We start from the raw sequence: 20,710 nt of genomic DNA on the forward strand, positions 1-20,710 counted from the left end.
GCTAAAAATCACACTATATCTAAAAAAGCAAGTTAATATGTGATGGTTCCAAAGCATCTTTCTTTTCTCTCTATGTTAAAAAATTAGAAAATATTTCAAACATACAAAAAAGTATAGAAAAAATTAAAAGAAATCCATATACGCACAGCTGAGATTAAAGTATTGTTAACATTTTGAATTATATGCTTCAGATTATTCCTTTTTTAAGGAATAGATATACACAAGCCACCAGCTTTTTATTCTATCCCCATCCTCCACCCTCAGTAGTAATCATTTTCCTGAAATTGGAGTATGATTTTTTTAATTCATTCTGCCATTCAATCAACCACTATTTATTTAATATCAACTATGACCTAGGCATTGGTCCAAGAACTAAGGATAGAGATGTTAAAAAATATATATACAGCAAGTCATCACGTAGGCTGTAATCTAGAGCAGTGGTCCCCAACCTTTTTGGCACCAGGGAACAGTTTTGTGGAAGACAAGTTTTCCATGGATGGGAGCCGGGGTGGGGGAGGGAGGCATGTTTCAGGCGGTGATGTGAGTGATGGGGAGCGGCAGATGAAGCTTCGCTCTCCCGCCACTCTCCTCCTGCTGTGCGGCCCAGTTCTCAGGAGTTGGGGACCCCTGATCTAAACGGAATAGACAAACAAGATAAACAAATGAAAGAATGAATGACTTATTAAGTAGTGATGAATGTTCTGGAGAAAAATAAAGCAAGGAAGGAAGGTAAGTGGTGACCAGGGAAAGAGTTTTAATTTGAACTTCCATGATTATAAGAAGGTTGGTCATATTTCTATTCATTTAATGAAATACAGATTTCTTATTTTCTTTAATTCATTAAATTTGTAAAATTTTATCTATGTTTCTATTTGTTTGTGTTTTCCATTGATATGTTGTTCTTTATATAGCCTGGGTATTAGTTTTTTGTTGGCTGTATGTATTGCAAATTTTTCTTCCCATTCCGTGGCTTGTCTTTTCATCTTCCTTATGGTGACTTCTAAAAAAAGAAAGATTCGTTTTAATGAAGTAAATCTTTCAACCATTTACTTTAAAGTTGTTTTTTTTTATCCTTTTGAAAAACTCCTTTCACTGAGGTCATGCTATTCGGTTATATTTTAATTTAGTTCATAATTTTGCCATTGATATCTACATTTTTTAATCTATGAGGACTTGTTATTTGTACATAGTGTGAAATTGGGATTTAATTTCATTATTTTTTTCATCTGGACACCCAATTGTTCCAAGGACATTTATTGAAAATACAGTCCTCTCTCTGATCTGAAATGCCCAAAACAACAAATTTCAGGAATAATGCAGCTGGTATTAAAAAGATAAAAACGAGCAGAATATTTACAATTTTATTTGAGTCAATTTGAATGTTTATATCAAATGGAAAAATTCCTAGATAATTTAACAAATAAAACTAGCCTGAGGAAAAAAATAACAGGAAATCTTAAATCACGCTGAATCCAATAACATCACTGAATCTGCAGTGATATCTCACAAAGAAAATACCAAGCCCGAAAGCTTCACTAACAATTTTGCCAATTATTTAATAACTGATTTTAAAACTTTCAAAACTTTTCCAGAAGATGGAGAATTAGAAAGCACTCTCTGACTTATTTCATAAGGTTATCATAATCATGCTAATAAAAGAAAAATAACAGACAAGGACACAGTGATGAAGGAATATTACAGATAAATACCACCAGTGTTGACACAGATGGAAAAATCTAAACAGAATATAGACAGTAAATCCAACAATACTTAACGTGACTGAGTTACATCCCTCACCCTCCAGAAATGACAACATAATTTGATTTTTGAAAATCAATAAAAGTATTAAAACAGATTAACAGATTAAAAGTCACAGAATGGGCTGAAATATTTGTAACACATATAGACAACAGAGAACTAATACCAGACTATATAAAAACTACAACATACCAACTAAAAAAAGACCAAAAAACTGGACACAAAAACTTAATGAACTTAACAAAGTAAGATATCTTTATCTCATTAAATGTATGAAAAGGAGAACACACACACACACATACAGGTCTTGGTAATGGAAACACAGAATTGGTCCTTCACCTGAGAAAGTGTATCTACAAAAAACCTGCATATACATGTATCTATTCTTTCTCAAATTATTTTCCTATTTAGGTTGTTACATAATATTAAGCAGAGTTCCCTGTGCCGCACAGTAGGTCCTTGTTGGTTATCCATTTTAAATATAGCAGTGTGTACAAGAATAGGTACATGCATAGGTATAACTGAATCACTTTGCTGTACAACTGAAACTAACACAACTTTGTTAATCCACTATAATCCAATGTAAAATAAAAAGTTAAAATAAATAAATAAATAAATACAATATTTTAAAAAAATCGACAGGAGTCTTTCCTCTTCCTCTCCTCTTTTTCCATCTCCTCTTCTCTCTCTCCCCTCTCTTTCTTTCCCTTCTACTCCTGAATCATTCTGTGCAGAAACCATTATGTCTTGCAAAACAAAGTACGTTTCTACATACAGTCGGGGTGAAGGGGGCAGTGGGCTGGGGGGAGTTGAAGCCTGACAAGGGTGAGGAGTGTGGCCACTCAGGGGTGATGCTTTAGCAGGGGATGTGGGAGATGGAGCTGGGGATGCAGGCATACATGCGAGGATGGCTCGGTGGGGCTCTCGGAGCCTGAGGGTGCAAGGAGGACATTAGCACAGTTGGTGGAGAGTGAGGAGAGGATCCCAGGCACCTGAGTGTGGAGAGTGGACACAGGAGTGTGTTGATGAGGGTTTCTAAGTGGGGGGTGCCAGTGGAGGTGATGTGATATTGGCTACATACAGGGGGATTGATCAAATAAGGATGTATGTTCCAGAAATGGGAGCCAGCTTTCTCAGCACTGAGAAGGGAGCTAGTTACCAAGATGAGAATGGGGAAACTAGGATGAACTCTGAGTGTGGACCGAGATTGGAGTGTGATCTCATGGTTAGATAGAGGGAGGGGACAGGAGATGAACATTCACGTATGTACATTGACTCTTAAGGACTACATCCTCGGTTGTGCAAGTAGATTGAGAACATGCTCACTGCCACTTCCCTGTGAAACAGTGCGCTGCTGTCACAGTGTGGATTCTGGGCCCGGGGTGTGTCAACTGCACTGGGAAGAGAGAACTGTTCCCAGAGAGAATGGAAGGGCAAATTCTATAGTTTGTTTTGTTTTTTCTTCCATGGTCCTTGAGGTAGAAGAAAGTCTTAAATTGCAGCTACTTAATAAAATGCCCTTCATGCTTCATCATGATGTTACCTAATGTCAGCAACTCCTACGAATCCTGAGCTTATTTTCCCATGCATAAAGAGAAATGTATTCCATAAGCCACTTCAAAATTCAGGACCAAATGCAGCCCTCTCTTTAGGAACCGGCTGGGTTACCTATAATGTGCCTTCACCTTTTCTTTCTGCCCACCACAAGTGAAAACTCTGGAGTTATCACAAATGAATCACCCCATTGGAATAGAAAGCTTTCAATTATGTAGACTTTTTCATATGATGAGGTTTGATCTGGTCTTTCGTGTGTTGGACAGTTCATCTTCTGTGAAACTTTCTCCTATCTCCAGCTCCTTTTCCAACTTCTGCTCTAAACATCAAAATGTTCCTATTGGTTGTTTTCTAACACTCTGGAGAGGCACTAACAGAAAAACACCTCATTAAAGAAAAATATTTTATAACTGTTTTGCTTGATTCTTCTGCTAGTCCTTCCTCTATGGCTAAAAAGCCCTAAAAACATGGCTCCTTTAAAATCAACATTTAAATGTGTTAATTGCAACTCTTTTTTTGTGGCCAGTACATTTTTTGCATTCTATTTTCCAATAGAGTTTTAATAATATTTATCTCTGTCAGTATCCAGGGCCAGTTCTGTCCTTCAAACCAAATTTCTTGGTCATCTCCAGCCAACTGTTGGCCCTGGCAGATATCAGAATACATTTACCAGGGTCTCTACCAGGTAACATTTGATATTTTTAATTAATTGCATAGGTAATTGGACACTAAACTCATCACAAGCTAAGCAGGCCAGGTGTATTCTCAAAAATGAACGAGAATTATGGCCACATTTAATAAGTTATAGTATAATTCTCCCAATGAAATTAAAGGTAAGCATAAAATTGGAGTGGCAGAAATAAAAATGTGGGTTCTCATTTTGTTTTGGGTTTATGCAGTATTTTCATAGTCACCATTTTTTTTTAATCTTTATAATGTATACTTTCAGTTTGTCATCAGCTGCCAGTGGAAGAAAATATACCTCTTCTGCTTGTTCATACTGGTTTTTTGTTTTCAGGATAGAATCAAGGTATTGGTTTTAGTTTAGATGAGACACAATTGTTTCCATGTTGTCCATAGGTAAATGTATTTTTAGTGCTAAAATTTTTCATGAATACCCTGTGAGTTATGGGACATTTGTTTTTAACCATATAATTACATCTTATTTATTCAAAATCAGTTATTTCTTTTGACTTCAACTATTGAGAGAACAGTTGAACAACAGGACATAGAGATTTTTAAAAAGGAGAGGAAGGAGGTTTTCTATGTAATCAATGTAAATATTACAAATCCCAAGTAAAATATGTTTCATAAGACATATTCTCTGTATTTAAGAAATCTATTCAGTACCCACTTTGACTTTCTAGCTTTGTACCCACAGAGGATTAAGTTCAGCAAGTTTCAGCAAGAGCAGCTAGAAATAGAAAGACCAGAGAGAAAAGCAAACATAGCTGACAAACTGACAATGAAAGTGAAAAGATAAACATAATAAAACCAAAACCAAAATCAAAAATTTTACAAGCCTGGGGAACTGGCAAATAGTCTATACAGCAACAGTCTCAGAAAGCAAATACTCCAGCAAAAACTTAGCATTTGTAGGACTTCAGCATTTACAATTAGTGTTTATATACAGCCTTCACATAGAATACTTGTTTTGATCTGCAGGATCAAACTGTAAACAGAGCAGATAAGTAGCAACCCCTTTCTATGCCAAATTACTTAGTGTCATGGACTGAATGTTTGTGTCCTCCCCCAATTCATATGTTGAGATTCTACCCTGTAATGTGCTTGTATTAGGAGGTGATTGGGTTTAGATGAAGTCATGAGGGTGGAGGTCCCATGAATGGGATTAGTGCCCTTGTAAGAATCATAAGAGAGCTTGCTTCCCCTCTCTGCTGTCTGCCCTGTGAGGACATGAAGACAAGTCTGCAATCAAAGTGGGCTCTCACCAGAACCCAACTGGGATGGTCCCCAGCTCTTGGACTTCCAGCCTCCATAACAGTTAGAAATAAGTTTCTGTTGGTTGTAAGTCCCCCTGTGTGTGCTATTTTGTTACAGCAGCCTGAACTGGCTTAGACATTTAACATAACCCTCAATAGCATGGATTTTGGAATAAGATTGACTTGTTACATTTTTAAGTCTGCTCTGGCTTCATATGTGACCTCAGATAGTAACATTTTTGAGACTACATAAATGATGATAATAAAACTTACCTAACATGGCTGTTGAAAAGACTAAGTGAGATATGCATATAAAGCACATAGGAGCAGTCAGGAAATGAGAATCATTGTTATTATTGAATGGAAAAAATGAAGGTTCAGAGATATTGAGTGACTCACTTGGGTTTCATAGCTAAGAAGAGATGGAGCCAGATGGAGGCCATTCAATTCTCTGTTCAGTTTCTGTTGCAAGCAGGGCACCATATTTTTGTGTGCAGTTCTGTCATTTGTTTATGAGATAGCCCTCAGTCTCTAAGATTTAAGACAGATCACATTCAGGCCCCTTTGTATCGAAGTAAACTATTTAATATCTTAAAAAACTAAACTTCAGACTTGTTTTTCCCTTTATTCATGGGATCAAGAAAATGGATCCATGTGGAAGAAGTAATTACCTGTACTGACATTAATAGTTAGTGCCAGTGGGTAGAAGGAAAAGCATGTCTTTGAAGGCTCAATGAGGATTAAATGAAAAATAAAGAATAAGCACCTGAAGAGAAATAGGAGCAGTGCTAGATTATGATGCTCAATACTTCTTTCCTTCCTCCTTTTCTTCTTTCAGTGACTCTCTCCTTCCATCCTTCCTTCATTTTTCTTTCAACCCAAACAAAAAAATATTGGTGCATAATTTATTATGAGCAAAGCCTTTATACTATATTCACTAGCATCCCTAGTCTAAAGGAGTATATTTATTTAAGGAAACAAAAAAGGTAAACAAGTACAATATAGTTAGAGAAGCAATGTGATAGGGATAATATGGTGCTACAAATCAGCAAGGAGAAGCATTTAACATTGACTCGAAGAGCTCAGAAAGGGTTTTGTCTGGTTTTGTTTGGTGTTTTGTTTCCAGAATAGCCACTGATGTTGTGGTCTGTCTGTTCTAAGATCAACATTTAGCAACAAGGTAGGTGGGGCAAAGGTGAAGAGTTCAGAGGAAACAGTAACCTGATTTCTTTTTCAAAACTTCAAGTAGCTGAATATAGTAAGAGAGAGAATTGGGAGAAGATGCCAGCTGAAATGTTAGCAGATTAACAGATAATAAATGGGTTTGTGTCAGCTGATCGTTCTATTGTCAAATTGGTTATTCTGGAAACTAAATTTCCTCGAATCCCTTTCTCTACATTTCTGGCTTGCAGTTGTTCAAAAGTGAACTTGTGTGGGACTGGGGTTGGAAGCGAAATCCCAGGCATGATTAGAGGCAGTGAGAGGGAGACACGGGTTATGCATGTTGATCTGGCTTTCCTTTTTCTCTCCTTTTCTGCACAGAGCTCTCCTTTTTGACCCCTGACTCAGTTGAGCAACCGTCATCCCAGGTCCATCACCAGAAGCTTTGCTGCACACTTAGAGGCAGACAACAGTTGCTAAGAACCAACACCTTTCCATAGACTTCTACTCCTTTCTCCCTTGGTGGTTCTACCCAGCATCCAACAGTTCTCTCTTCCATCTTTTCCCCCAAACTCCAACTCATTCATGTTATCTATAGCTGGCTAGTGACCTACTCATTTTTTTTTCTCATTTTCAGAAATTTACTTACTAGTTGCATAATTTTGTAAGGTCTAATTTCTTAACCTACAATATTTTATAATTCTATTCTACTTCCATTAATACAGTTGTTGATACCAAATGTAGTTCTATGGCAACAGAGCATTTAGGATGAAAATGTGGAATTGGTTCTTTGATCTGATTTGGTTAAAAGTCATCAGTGACCCTGTTACAGTGGAAAAGTGGGTACTGTGGTTTATGGTATGGAATGATGAAACAGATGCTTAAATTATTACCTGTGGGCCCCTACCAACAAGTACATACAGAAGGCAGCCCTTAAGTGGTAAATTTTAGCAGAAATAGGAAGCATAATGCAGTAGATTTGTTGATTGTAAGCATGCTAGAAACCTTGGTGGAAAAAAAATGATGAATCAGGAATTTAGATTCTCAATTTAAGGTTCATAAGGAACAGAAAGCTTCAATAATTGCTCTAAAAGTAACTTAGTCTCCACTAGGCACAGTACTGAGATTTCTGAAAACCAAAGCTTAAGTCTGATCTAGTGGATGGCTGAACCACCATGGAATTACTACAGATAAGGACTTATGAGAAGATTCTCATGTGGCTGAGAACCTTGAATTCCTAAATTCTGGAATATTATTCAGCTGTGTAAAAGAGGGAAATCCTGTCATTTGCAACAACATGAACGAACCTTGAGGGCACTAACTGAAATAAAACAAGGAAAGACAAATATAGTATGATCTCACTTATATCTGGAATCTTAAAAAAACAGACACATAGAAACTTAGAGAAGATTGGTGGTTGCCAGGGGTTTGGTGGGGATGGGAGAAATGGAGAGACGTTGGTCAAAGGGTACAACTTCCAGTTATAAGAGGAATAAGTTCTGGGGATCTAATGTATATTAGATGCATGGTGAGTATAGTTTAAAATATTGCATTGTATAATTAAAAAGTTTCTAAGAGAGTAGGTCTTAAAGGTTCTTACCATAACAACAACAACCAAACGGTAATCATGTGTGAGGTGAAGAGTGTGTTAACTTATCTTAGCGTGGTTATCATTTTGCAACATATACATGTATCAAATAATCACATTTTACATCTTAAATTTACACAATGTTACATGTCAGTTATACCTCAGTAAAGCTGGATGAAAAGGAAGTGTGACCCTTAATGTTCATTCATCCATTTATAAACATTTAGTAGATATTTGAAAGAAAATGGTACACACCACTGAAAGAAAAATGTTTTCCCTTCATTCTTAAGTTACCACAATTTCTTACTACTGGCATGTGTGCACTGCTGGGCACTGCACATCTTCTCAAACTTTGGAATCAGGTTTGGAAACTGCACCTTTATTTCATGTTGCACGTTATTTTTTACATGGTATTTGCTTTTTATCCCATCTACTGATCTCAGTTTTGAAAAGATAAAGCATCATTGAAAAGATTGCAGCATACTTCAAGCTCACAGCTCACATAGTGTCTAAAAGAATGTGACTTTCTGTATTTCCCTTAAAACATCTTTTGGCACCCATGTGAATTTATTGTGGTGCCCTGAGGAACCTTGGCACACAGTTGGGGAACTGTAGTTCTACACGTATAACCAGAATCAAGTTCAGGTGGTTCCTGAAGAAACAGGAGCAAGGTGGTACCCAAAAGCAAATACAATACATACCAAAAAAATTGCCAGATTCTGCCAATTTACACTGACATGCCAGAGGAATATGTACGGGAGTGGTGTCTATGTGAATTAAATTAAGCCCTGTCAAAATGGCAGATTCATGTGCAAACACACTAATTACTCTTGTTTTAAACTACTCAGTTTTGGGGCAGTTAGTTACACTTCAATAGATTACCAGAATATTGCTGGTCTAATATATCTATTACACATCTAATATTAGACCAGCAATATTATTATATTTTTTGTTTTAGGCAGACCACATTGGCTTTGAAAGAAAAAAAAATGTATTGGAATGAGGGAGCAAGACTGGACCCATAGAAATAAAGTTACTCTTAGATAAAAATGATTGAGGGCATTCTTAAGTGACATTCAGCAAATATTCATTAAAGCACTTTGCTATGCATTGCAGATGTGGGATGTACAGAATAGTCTTAGGCCTCATGTTTTAGAATTTATATTTAACTAAAAATATGGGTTCTAGACAAGCAATTAAGTAAATGTGAGAGACATTTTTATATGGCAAATGCAGGTGCCTAACTTGTCTGTAAGTCAGTGTTAGAAGCAGGGAATGTTTCATCTAAAGGATTTCTATTTAACCTGAGATCTTAAAGATCTGAGGAATTGGCCAGCGAAATACAGTGTGGAGTGGTGGACAGAGATGTTTGAGCCTCAGGAAAGAGCATGCCATCCACGTGATTGTGTGAGTGGTATACCACGTTCTAAAGTGCAAGAAAGGGCATGTGCCGGTTCTGAAATTCACTTACGTGGAATTCTCCTTTCCCCAAATGTGCCAAATGAATGAAACTTATGACTATAGTAGTTTTTCCTCGATTTGAAATGTTACTTAATAGGATGCAAACTTGGAATTTTTGGAGTAGATTTCATATTGGCTTTCCTTTCTATCTAAATGAGTACAGGAATATCGTCTGTGTCCTTACCCATATGCCTTCTTGTCATATTAAAAACACTGGCAGTCATTTGTACATCTCATCAATCTCCCCCATTAATTCACTCAGAGCTAGTGCTAGACAGCAGATGGGCAAAAATGTGCTCCAACCAGCCAGCCACTCCCCGAAGGCTGTGGCTGTTATCTTCCTAAGCCCAAGAGCTATTAATTACCTGTACTGCTAGTAGATTATGACGTGCTTCGGAGACAGAAGATTGTCAATGTCTCAATTCTCTGAGGTTTGTGAAGGTGATGAGTGACTTCTTTTTGAAACTTCCTGGTTCACCGTTTCTCTCAGCTTCTAGCCCTTCCTCTAATCTTACTAAGAGCTGTTTGTGTTCTTATCACCTGTAATTACAGGGTAGCTCAAGAAGATGTTCAGGCATCCCCAGGTCTCACCCACACTCATCTCTCGTGTAAGATTGTGGCACATCATCTTAGCACTCATGGAATAAGCTTTGGAATTAAATAAGGGAAGCGGGTACAGGGGCAGCCTTTCCTGGTGTTCTCAATTTGGTCATCCAAACATAGGAGAAGACTGCAAAGTTATCCTAGGGAGCTGGTTGGCATCACCTCAAACCTTTCAGTGTAACTTGCTGCAAAAAGGAAGTGTCACTTTGGGGACAGCAGATGGTAGATGCCCCACATGTGAGACCCAACTTTGCCTGAGACCAGGAGAGGGCTGTCCAGGAAAGGAGCTTGCTCCCATTCATTTGGAGCACTCCTAGGGTGAGGTGGGTTTAAGATGACAATCTGTTGTCGACTTTTTCATCCATACCCCCTAAAAAACACCTCTATTATATTTCCAGGCATCAGTGAGAATCAAGAATGCTGGAATAAGGAAGGAAGGGCAATATAGGGGTAGGGGATTAAGAAGTACAAACTACTATGTATAAAATAAGCTACAAGGATCTATTGTACAACACTGGGAATATAGTCAGTATTTTATAAAAACTGTAAATGAAGCATAGCTTGTAAAAATTGTGAATCACTGTATTGTACACCTGTAACTCCTACAATATTGTACATCAACTACACTTCAATAAAAAAAAAGAATGCTGGAATAAACCAACTAACCTGAGAGGAGAGGTACCTTTCACTTTAGTTATGTGACTAGAATTCAGTCAGTTTTTCAGTCAGGCTTTTTGGTTTCTCTTTCTCTCTCTGTCAGTGAATTTTGAGAGCACTGACTCTGAATTAATCACCAAGGATACAGAACTAGATATAATGGCTTGAGGACCCCGTAGCCTAGAGAGGAATTAGGACAGTGAAGGCAGTGATCACTGACCTGCGGTAAGTACTAAACTGAAAACCAAGCAAGGAAGCCAGAGGGTGCACACTGTCTGGTGCATTTCAAGATAATTTTCAGGGAATCCGGACTTTGAACTGAGTTTTGAGGAGTGTAAGTATTTTTGTCAATAAATAAGGAAGAGCTTCATTAAAGTCACGGGTGAGTAAAAGTCCATGGCTTGTTACACAGCACAATTCCTTTTGTATACAATAAATGCCTGGTGTGGACAGGAAAGAGACAGGAGACAAGACTGGAAATGTCAGGGTTGCTGACCAGATAGTGAGGCTACTTGAACCCTGAAGATGTCACAATTTATCCTGTAAGCAGTGGGTTAGTGTGTGTGTGTGTGTGTGTGTGTGTGTGTGTGTGTGTGTGTGTGTGTGTCTGAACAACGTTAAACAATGGAAAAGTGGGAAAAGATTTCCTCCTGGGGACACTAAGAGTATCATCCCCATGATACTGGCACAACTCTGAAATATGAACAGGACCACAGCAAAATTAAGTGTATAGTCGGTGCTGTGTCACAGTTTGGTGAAAACACTAGAGGAGTCTCTTTTCACCTTAAAGCTACTCACCTCTGGGGTTCTCATAAACCACCGGCTCTCAGCCTGGGGACCCTCATCCTCCGGTGAACAGTCTGCCACTAGGTTATCCACGACCTCCACTTAAGGTCAGAAAGGACAAGACAGCGTGTTGTATGTATCCTACAATTAACTGAGAATTAGCTCCCAAGACAAGGATTAGGTGTCTGAACTGAAGCAAATCTAAGTGCACTTAGGATAGAAACTTTTAGTTCTGTGTCCGGGTGACTTTGAGAAGATCACTAAATATTCATCTGTTATTTATCTAGCTATGTACTGGGGGTGAAATAATACTTATGTCATAGGTTAATGTTGTAAATGAATGAGATGGTGCACAAAAAGTGCTTAGCACAGCGCCCAGCTCATAAGAATGGCTTGATAAACATTAGTATTTCTCTGATACAGACAGATTGAAAGCACAAAAAAATAGCATTGTCTGTTCCCACTTCACCTTTGAAATGTACCAAATCTTTCATAGTGTTCTGTAAAATCCATAATAGCCTCCGTGGGAGATGGGTTCTGACCCCTAGATTCCTGAGATTGATGTCTGATGCTCATCATGGGCTCAATGAATGGGAAAATGGTAAGAATTGGCAACCAAATAAATGGATCTTAAAATACACAGCTTTTCAAAGGAGGTATTTGGAAAACACACGACTGATCTATGATTCCCCAGGGCTCCCTGTTGGCCCCTTGGTAAGAAAGAGAGAAATAATTGCCCTAAACAATTGAGCATGCTTGTAAGACCAGAAATAAAGTCAATCAAATGTCTAGAAAAAAACAGAGCTGCCTACAAGGTGGGAGTTCTTCCCTTCCTCCCTTCCTTATTCTTTTCTTATTTTTTTTTTACAGTTGCTTTTCCTTTCTTTTCTTTCTTTCCTTTTCCTGGAATTCTAAAGACTCATCAGCTCGTTGCTAGATACTTCTCTTACCAACCCATCATTTGGCCTTGTATTAACACGAATTCATCAAAGTACTAGTCAATCAGAATGAGAAGGGTTGGATATTTATCCATTAGTTGCAATTATAATCAAGCCTGCTAACAGTCTAATGAAAAACTATCAGAATAGATATTAAGTGGGTCTGGAGACTAGAAGGTGGTGGAACGTGGTCTGCAGCCATCCAGCTTCTCTTCTTCTTAGCTTGTCTTCTTTACAATCCTACACTCACATTTTCTGATTATGTGTAACCTAGGTTGCTCATGCCAACTCAACAGAACCTTCCTACTATAGTATTTGGGCAGTAATTGTCTTTCCCTAGTTCAAAGTTGAATACCACCTGATTTGCCTTCTTCTCCAAATTTTCATTAGAATCTGGGCTCCCAGACCTGTGGAAAGTCACACGGGGAGGCTGGGTTGGATTTACCCTAAGGAGATGGAACAGTCAAGCTTGGTGGTATTCATGAGGTCACGGAGATCCTGGGAGGTTTGGAATGAGTCACCAGGTTTGAACTAATAAGGGAGGTAGAAAAGCATCACCTCCTTCACCATTTGGCTTTAGCTGGTCAGCTAAAGGGGAAAAGTCACTTATTAGTTGTCATAAACACCTCACAAGAAGCAGCTGATCTAGTCTGTTATCTTCATGTGACTAGCAGTCAGAATGAGGTCCTGGAAAGACAATAAAATCATCATGAACACCATGCAGAGGGGAGTGATAAATGAGTCTCTAATGCTTTTAAAATATAATAAGAAGAATAATATTTTTACAGTATAATTATTATTATCATCTCTTGCGTTAGTAAGTGTTGAGGAGTATACCAACAGCTTTAGAAATACTAGTTTTTAAGCTTTACCTTATGAGATAGTTTGTGGATTACTAGTCCTCTTGAGAGCTGGTTCTTCTGTATTTTTGGACACTAGGGAAGACCCTCCAGCTTCTCTTAGAGCTACTCTGAAGCCATCAGACTCATTCCAGCCAACAGGATGTGAGAAATAGTGTCTATCCTTTCCAGTCAAAGGCAGTTATTTACAAGTGCAAGATTTTCTCATAATCTCTAGTGGCATCCTTTGACGTGGCTTGAGTCTCTGAGTCACCATGTGGAGGGTCACTGTTCTGGGGGAACTCTGACCTGCTTTTGACTTTCCAAGAGCAAAAAGTAAGCATTGATTATGTTAAGCCACGAGGATTCTGAGCCGTGTTTATTATAGCAGCAGAGTCTCTCTATCCTGAGCAATACAAATAGGAGAAACCATGGTGTGGAGAGGGTAAATAACTTATCCTAGATCACATGGTCAGTAAATTGTGGGACCAGGATTTGAAATCACATTAGTCTGACATCACTGCCAAGAGCCTAATCAACACACTTTTCTGGATTCACTCTGAAAGGGAACAAGCTCAGTCTCCAGGAGCAAAGAAAGAGAGCTCCCCGATGAGCAGGGCTACACATATCAACAGATGGCTTCCTGTGCATTTATGTGCAAGGCCCATTCGGAAGAACCTACTCCAACAATTTTTTCTCCAGTTGGGTGACTTCTGACATTGACTTAAGCCCATGTTTGTTAAAAATATGAGTTCCCATCCTTTGCTAAGCTAATAGATTATAATGAATGTGAGTGATACTTGGCATGTTTATTGTAGCTTAGAAGCAGCGATGTTAATCAAAATACTTAAAAACCAGTGAAGCAGACATGCCAACCAATCAAATGAGACCCTTTTACTATAGGTACAGAATAACTTGTTTGGTCATATAAATACATACTCGTTGGATATTAGCTCTCCCTAGAAAAACTTCAGAGTCATCACCCTGACAGTTATCCTAGTATAAGAGTAGATATAGTGAATATGTAGATCAAAGTAGAAAGTTAATAACTCTGGGATAAATTTTATTTTTAAAAATTGGCTTGCTTTATTGTTGAATTTTAATATTAGTATCTGATAAGATTTTCTTCTTTATTCTAAATATGTACTGCAAGAAAAACATTCTGTCTAATTGACAATTTTGATTATTTGGATTCCTGTTGACTGCAATGTTGACCTTTTAGTATACATCTGGTAAACTAAGTTTTTATTATTCATGTTGCTGTAAAAATTTTAAGGAAAAGTCTTAATGTCTTGTGTTTAAATGCATGAACATTTAAAACTTCAAGAGTATATATGTGTGCACATATGCATGTGTGTGGGTATGTACATAAAAAGTATATTTTGGAGATAGAATTCTTATAATTCAAGATTGTAATGATGCACTAACTTGCCTTTTGCCATTTCAGAATGATCTTTAAGTAATTAAATATAGAGTAACATTCCAATCCAATAATTAAGCTGTTTGGATCTTTCTAAATGGAGAACTGTGTTCCACTAGGCTTAGTGTCAGATTGTGGCTGCTTCTTGATAGCAGCAAAATCACTAGAAAATGTTTGGGGTATGCTGGGATCATCCATGATTGTTTGATCTTCACCACATACTATTAGACTGGAAGGTGGCAAGGTCAGGTGTCCTTGTCTCTACGAGCTTGGTTCTCACTAGGGAAGGTGAAAGGATCCCTACTCCAGCCTTCCACAGATCACATTACATAAACAGAATTTGGCTATCTTCTTCCACAGGAGCATCTGCTCCACTGGTGGTCCCTTGTGTACACATTTTGTTTTGTCCAAGAGAGTTATCATGAGTAATGGATAGGGCTGAGCCTTCTAATGCATGATGTAATTGTCAGAGGGATTTAATTATCAGAACATTACACGCGGGATTACTGTGCCCTGCGATCTCCAGTTTGCTCTCAGGCAATTTAGAAGCAGCATGAATCACAGGAGGTGGAGTTCTCCAAAAAGTCAGTAATGATGCATTTGCTCATCTCTTACCTGTCTGAAAACATTGAACAACAGTGACTTATTTTACTTGCTAATTTCAGTAGAAAATTTATAATAGATTACTGTTCCTCAGGTATCATCTCACCACTGCATAAAAACCATTCACCTATCATGCAGGTCTTTTTTGAAAATACTCAGACTTGAAGACATTCACTCACTGAGTGCTAGCTACTCAACACAAGCTACATACCGAGAATAATTTTCACGCATACTTTCATTTCTCTAGAAACAGACCATCTAAATAATGAAGTAGGACTCTATCTGCTTTCAAGATAGAATATAGAAAAACATAGTGAGTAATAAAATTATATGTTTTATGTAAAAAACTGAAATAATTATCAATTCAGTTATTGATAGCTATAATTATCAGTTTATTTATAAAGCACAGTAGGTAAAGTGCTAGACTTATTGTAGTAAAAGGTTTTTCAAAATTGAGTGCTATATACTAAATAGCTGTAGCATATAGTTATATAAGTATTCTATATATTAAACATTTACATTCATAATTTTTAAATCCATCTTATGGATTAGGGGACAGATTCAGGGATGTTAGGTAATTTGTCAACAGGAGATAAGAAGAAGAATATATGTAAGAGTAATAAATACAAAGGTCAGAGTTTCACTTTAAAGAATATAGTTAAGGAAATCAACTTTTTTAAAATTTAGAATTTTTTAAAACTTTGAAAAGTTTTTTGTTGCTTTTTCTTTTAAATACCAAGGTAATGTACAAATATCAATCCATGCTGAGCTTCAAAGTTTCTACTTCAGGATCTAGATGTCCTGAACCATGTTCTTTCCATTCAAATTTTCCAAGACTCCTTCTCACTTGGTTAGTGCTCTTCTGTCTGCTAAGAAACCCAAAACAATGGTAATAACTCTATTGACCGACAGCAGAGAATTAAATATAAACATAGTAAATCATTATGCAAATCATTAAAATTATGTTTTCAAAATAATATCTAATCAAATGGAAATGTAATAAAAATATAAACTTAAATGTAAGAAACATTAAACTCTTTTTATATGTTCAAGAAAAATAAGCTGATTTTTAGTTATCCTTTATAATTTCAAATTCTACAATGACTATATACTTGTTAATTTCCTCCAGTATTTAGTAAAATTAGAAAACATTTAACTGGATGTTTCATTCATCTTCTAATGTATCACCTGATAATTCTCTTAGCTCCCTCTTATATATATATCTACAATTGTATCTATGTATGTGTTTGTAATATATGTCAATATATATAAATATATATTTGTATGTATATATGTAATAATATATAAACATATATTTGTGTATATGTAAACTGTAGTTTTCTTATACCTGTGTATGGAAAATATGACAGTTGATAAACAAGGTGATTTTTCCCTTAACTCAGAAATACTTAATCTAATCTTTAATTATAAGTGATCTGTTTAATGCACATGAATCAAATATCAAATGATGATTTAATTTTAGAATAATTATTTTCTCAAAATTTGAAATTCAAAAGGTAATATTTTGTTAACATGCCGATATTTTATATGGCTACTTAAACATTAATACTAACCTAATATGTCTTTTTTGTTTCATTGAAGATATATAATATATAAAATCTCTCTTCTTGGATCCTATGCCCTAACTTGTATAGTCTATTGGACTATAAACGATCTCTCATTTTTGAACACTAGTAAGAAAGTCTGTGCTTAAACATCTTTGTTTTTTTAACGTCAAGTGGAGCTCCTTATATATAGTAAACATTGGCTGATATGAATTTTGTTCTTTACAAAGTCAAATATTTGTGAGCAAATTGAGAGAACTTTTATTTATCTTATTATTAGCTTTCATTAATCTTCAGCTTTCACAGTCATTTATATTTTCACATCTTTATGAGTCATCATTCCTGGAACCCTAAGACTTCCATATTAATACTTCTTGGAACGATTGAGATTCTGGAAAGAATGTTGGATTAATTTTGAGGCAATCCAAAGCCTCATCACTTACTTGCTGTGTGATCTTGGGTAAGTCAGTCTCTCTGAGCTGCAAATGCCTCCTGGAAAGAAAGTGATTTTAACATATACTCTACCTAAATTCCAAAATTCTTGAAAGCATTTGGCAAATTAATATTTATGAAAGCATATTATAATCTGAATCATGCTATATCAATGCAGATGTTAGTCTCTTTTCTATTATACTAATATGAATTTAGTTGTTTTCTTATTTGAATGTTTGAAACTATTAATACAATGCATTATATTTTTATTTTATCTTATCCTGCAACAATTACATTAATTTTAAAATGTAAAATTTTAATCTTTTCTATTATATACAATTCTTACCATATGATTACAAATTCAAGACATTATCCAACTTTTTGAGCATGTCCCAGTTTTTTAATAAGGCAATATATATTCAGTAATTTAAATAAATCACTATTCCAACTCCAAGAAATAAATATTATTTGTTGAGAGGGAAGTGGACTATATTACTTTGTTCTACTTTTTAAAATAAATCTGAAGTTATAGAGAGTTGTTCTCAACCTTAAATATCCCCTCAATAACAGAGGTGAATATAACAGAGAAAAGTTAGAAAAACAACAAAGTGAAAGACATATGTTGACAATACCAGATAGCTTACACTCCATTTAAGTGCATCCTCCAAAGTCTTGTAGCAAGAGCCTGTGCTAGATTGAAGAGCTGTTGTGGCTGGTCTTTTACTAAGTAATGATGAGACCATCTGTAATGTGATTAGCCTTTCTATTGATATATCAGTAAAATATGAAGATGGGATTGAATTTTAAAAGTCTGTTTCAATCCCAATATATAATTCTATGAATACTTTAGGAAACAAAATAAGCATGAGAGATATAATAATTCGTTGGAGCCACTAAGCCCCACTAGCTCTCTGTCATAGGCCAACTGGTACCCGTCTTTGAATATACCTATAGAAATAAGATCACACAGTGTCTTTTCACCATCTTAGAGTCACCTAAGGTTTGAGATGTGTTGATAATTTCATTTTGTGGGCTCAATTTATTTTAAAGACATATTTATAACATGAGAATGCCACATATGACAAAGGAAATGTGCTTGAAATGTTTTCCACTTTGATATTGAACATTAAGTTTTGAAAATCCTACTGAAAACAAAAGGTAGAAACTTCATCAAAATTTTCACATTTGACCTTGGACATGTGGTTTATTCTCTCAGTGGTTTACTTTTTTTGTTTGCTTATGAAACAGGGAGTAAAGTCCTATTTCCTCATAAATCTTTCAAGATTCATCCATTTAAATAACAAATGGACCCATTTTAATACTGTTAGTACTGAGAAGAGGCACAGTGAGCATAACAAAGGTGAATCATTTCCCTCAGATCTCCATGCTAATTTTCAGCTCTGTCCTGCCATGTGCAAGGTTAAAACAGCCATCTGATGTTTACCATGTCAGTTCAACAACCCTTTATTTGAGTACTTGCCATATACCACATAGTGTGTTGGTTGATGGAATGAGCAGTCCCTGTCTCCAGAAGGTCACAAACATACACATACATAGTCATCATCTTCATATCCAATTTCATTACCTCAGCCAAGCTCCTAGAATCTAACAGACCATTTCACAAAACATTAATTTTGTAGTAGATGCCTCTGAGAGGTGCAAATTATTTGGACAGTTACATCAAGGAAGAAAGAACAGGGAAATATATATATATATATATACTTTCAAAAGTATATTCAAAGTCAGCATGATTAGAAAAAATAATTAGAAATGGATCCAAATAGACAGCAGTGAGACCTGTCCCAGATGGTGCTGAGTTGACCTCTATGGGGTGAGCAGTGCATCCCTCCAGATTCAGCACATCCTTGCTTTTTTCTTGTCCTCTCAAAGATGAGTTCAAGAAATATTAGTGAGTCCAACAGCACTGACCTTATCACAGAAAGAGATGTCTGCTGGGACTGGTCGCCATTTGGAAATATAATCACCAACTGATCAGGTGTTAAGGAAGGGAAGCTTACATTTATAGTTCTTATTTTTTAGACCTGCTTCCATAAAAGTTTAATTATTATCATGTAAGGATGGCATGATTTATTAAATATTAATTAATACAATATGTGGAAAACACTCATTACAATACACACTTGTTTACTCAATTGAAAGTGATAACAACAAGTGTGCATTCTATACTATAGAGCTATATATGGATTATCCTGTTGAATGCTGGCACAATTCTGTGAGATGAGAACTGTCTTTATCACCATCATCATCACCATTCTTACAAACAACAGCCCTGAGGGAGGAGAAGTAACTTGCACCTGGTCTAACAGGTGGTAAGTGACAGAACAAGGATTCAAACTAAGAGTCTCCTCCAGTCCCCCGCTTAATCATTATGCTCTGCTCCCCCATCTCATTTCACTTTGAGTTTAGTTCACATGGTCTGATATTAACGTGGTTTCTCCCAACTTCCTCATCCTTCAGACAATTTGGAGTTCAGGTTATTTAGTATGATGGTATCTTCTTCTTCTGAGCAGGACAAGCCCCAGACATCAGAGCCTGCTCTACCCCCAATAACAGTATGGTGAGTGGGTATTATAGAATACTAGGAGGACACTAAAGAACTAAAGATGTTGGAGCATGGTCCTAGACAAAGGACATGAGATCTCAGCTGCTCGGGCCAGTGCAGGGATCAGCTCCCCCAGAGGTATTCTGGGTCCAGGTCAGTAGGAGTTAACAAGAAGACAAAGCATGGAACTAAGATCATCAAGACTAATGAAATCTATTTTCTGTATTTACTTCCCACACTTTAAAAATATGAGGGCTTCTGTTGGTCTTCAGGTGAATTTCCAAGATGGTGTGACACCTAATGTTATATCCTGATGCTTAGCTTAGGAAGCTCTTGCTAACTTGTATTTTATATATGGCCAAGGCAAGGGCTTTAGAGTCACAGACCTCAGGACTCAAGCCACAGCTCTGTCTTTTACTGGTGGAGTGACTGGCAATTTATCCCTCCCACATCATTTACCTCAATCTTACAACTGACATCCTGGATGTAGTTTTGAGAAGATGCAGTCTGACTTTAACATATGTGTTTATTTTCATTTTCTCCTCCCTTGCCCCATCTCAGTATCAAAGATTTGGAGGATTTGTTCTTTTAAGACCAGGTTTTCTGAAAATAAATAAATAAAAATATTCCTTTACTCTGTAAATTAGTACTAAGCATCTACTCTGGACCAAGAGCTGAGCTGGACGCAGGGAGTTCAATGATGACTATTCAGTTATGGTCCCCGAACTCATGGTCCTGCCACCGTTCAAATGGAATAAAGATGACCAGGTTCCTTGCTTTGAGAATGGTTTATTTTTAGTGGAATAAAATGGAAATGGCTGATTTCTTCTTTGGGTATCACT

This window comes from Aethalodelphis obliquidens, unplaced genomic scaffold, assembly GCF_003676395.1.
Source record: "Aethalodelphis obliquidens isolate GAN/ISIS:26980383/991018 unplaced genomic scaffold, ASM367639v1 scaffold12, whole genome shotgun sequence".
In the NCBI taxonomy this organism is placed as follows: Eukaryota; Metazoa; Chordata; class Mammalia; order Artiodactyla; family Delphinidae; genus Aethalodelphis; species Aethalodelphis obliquidens.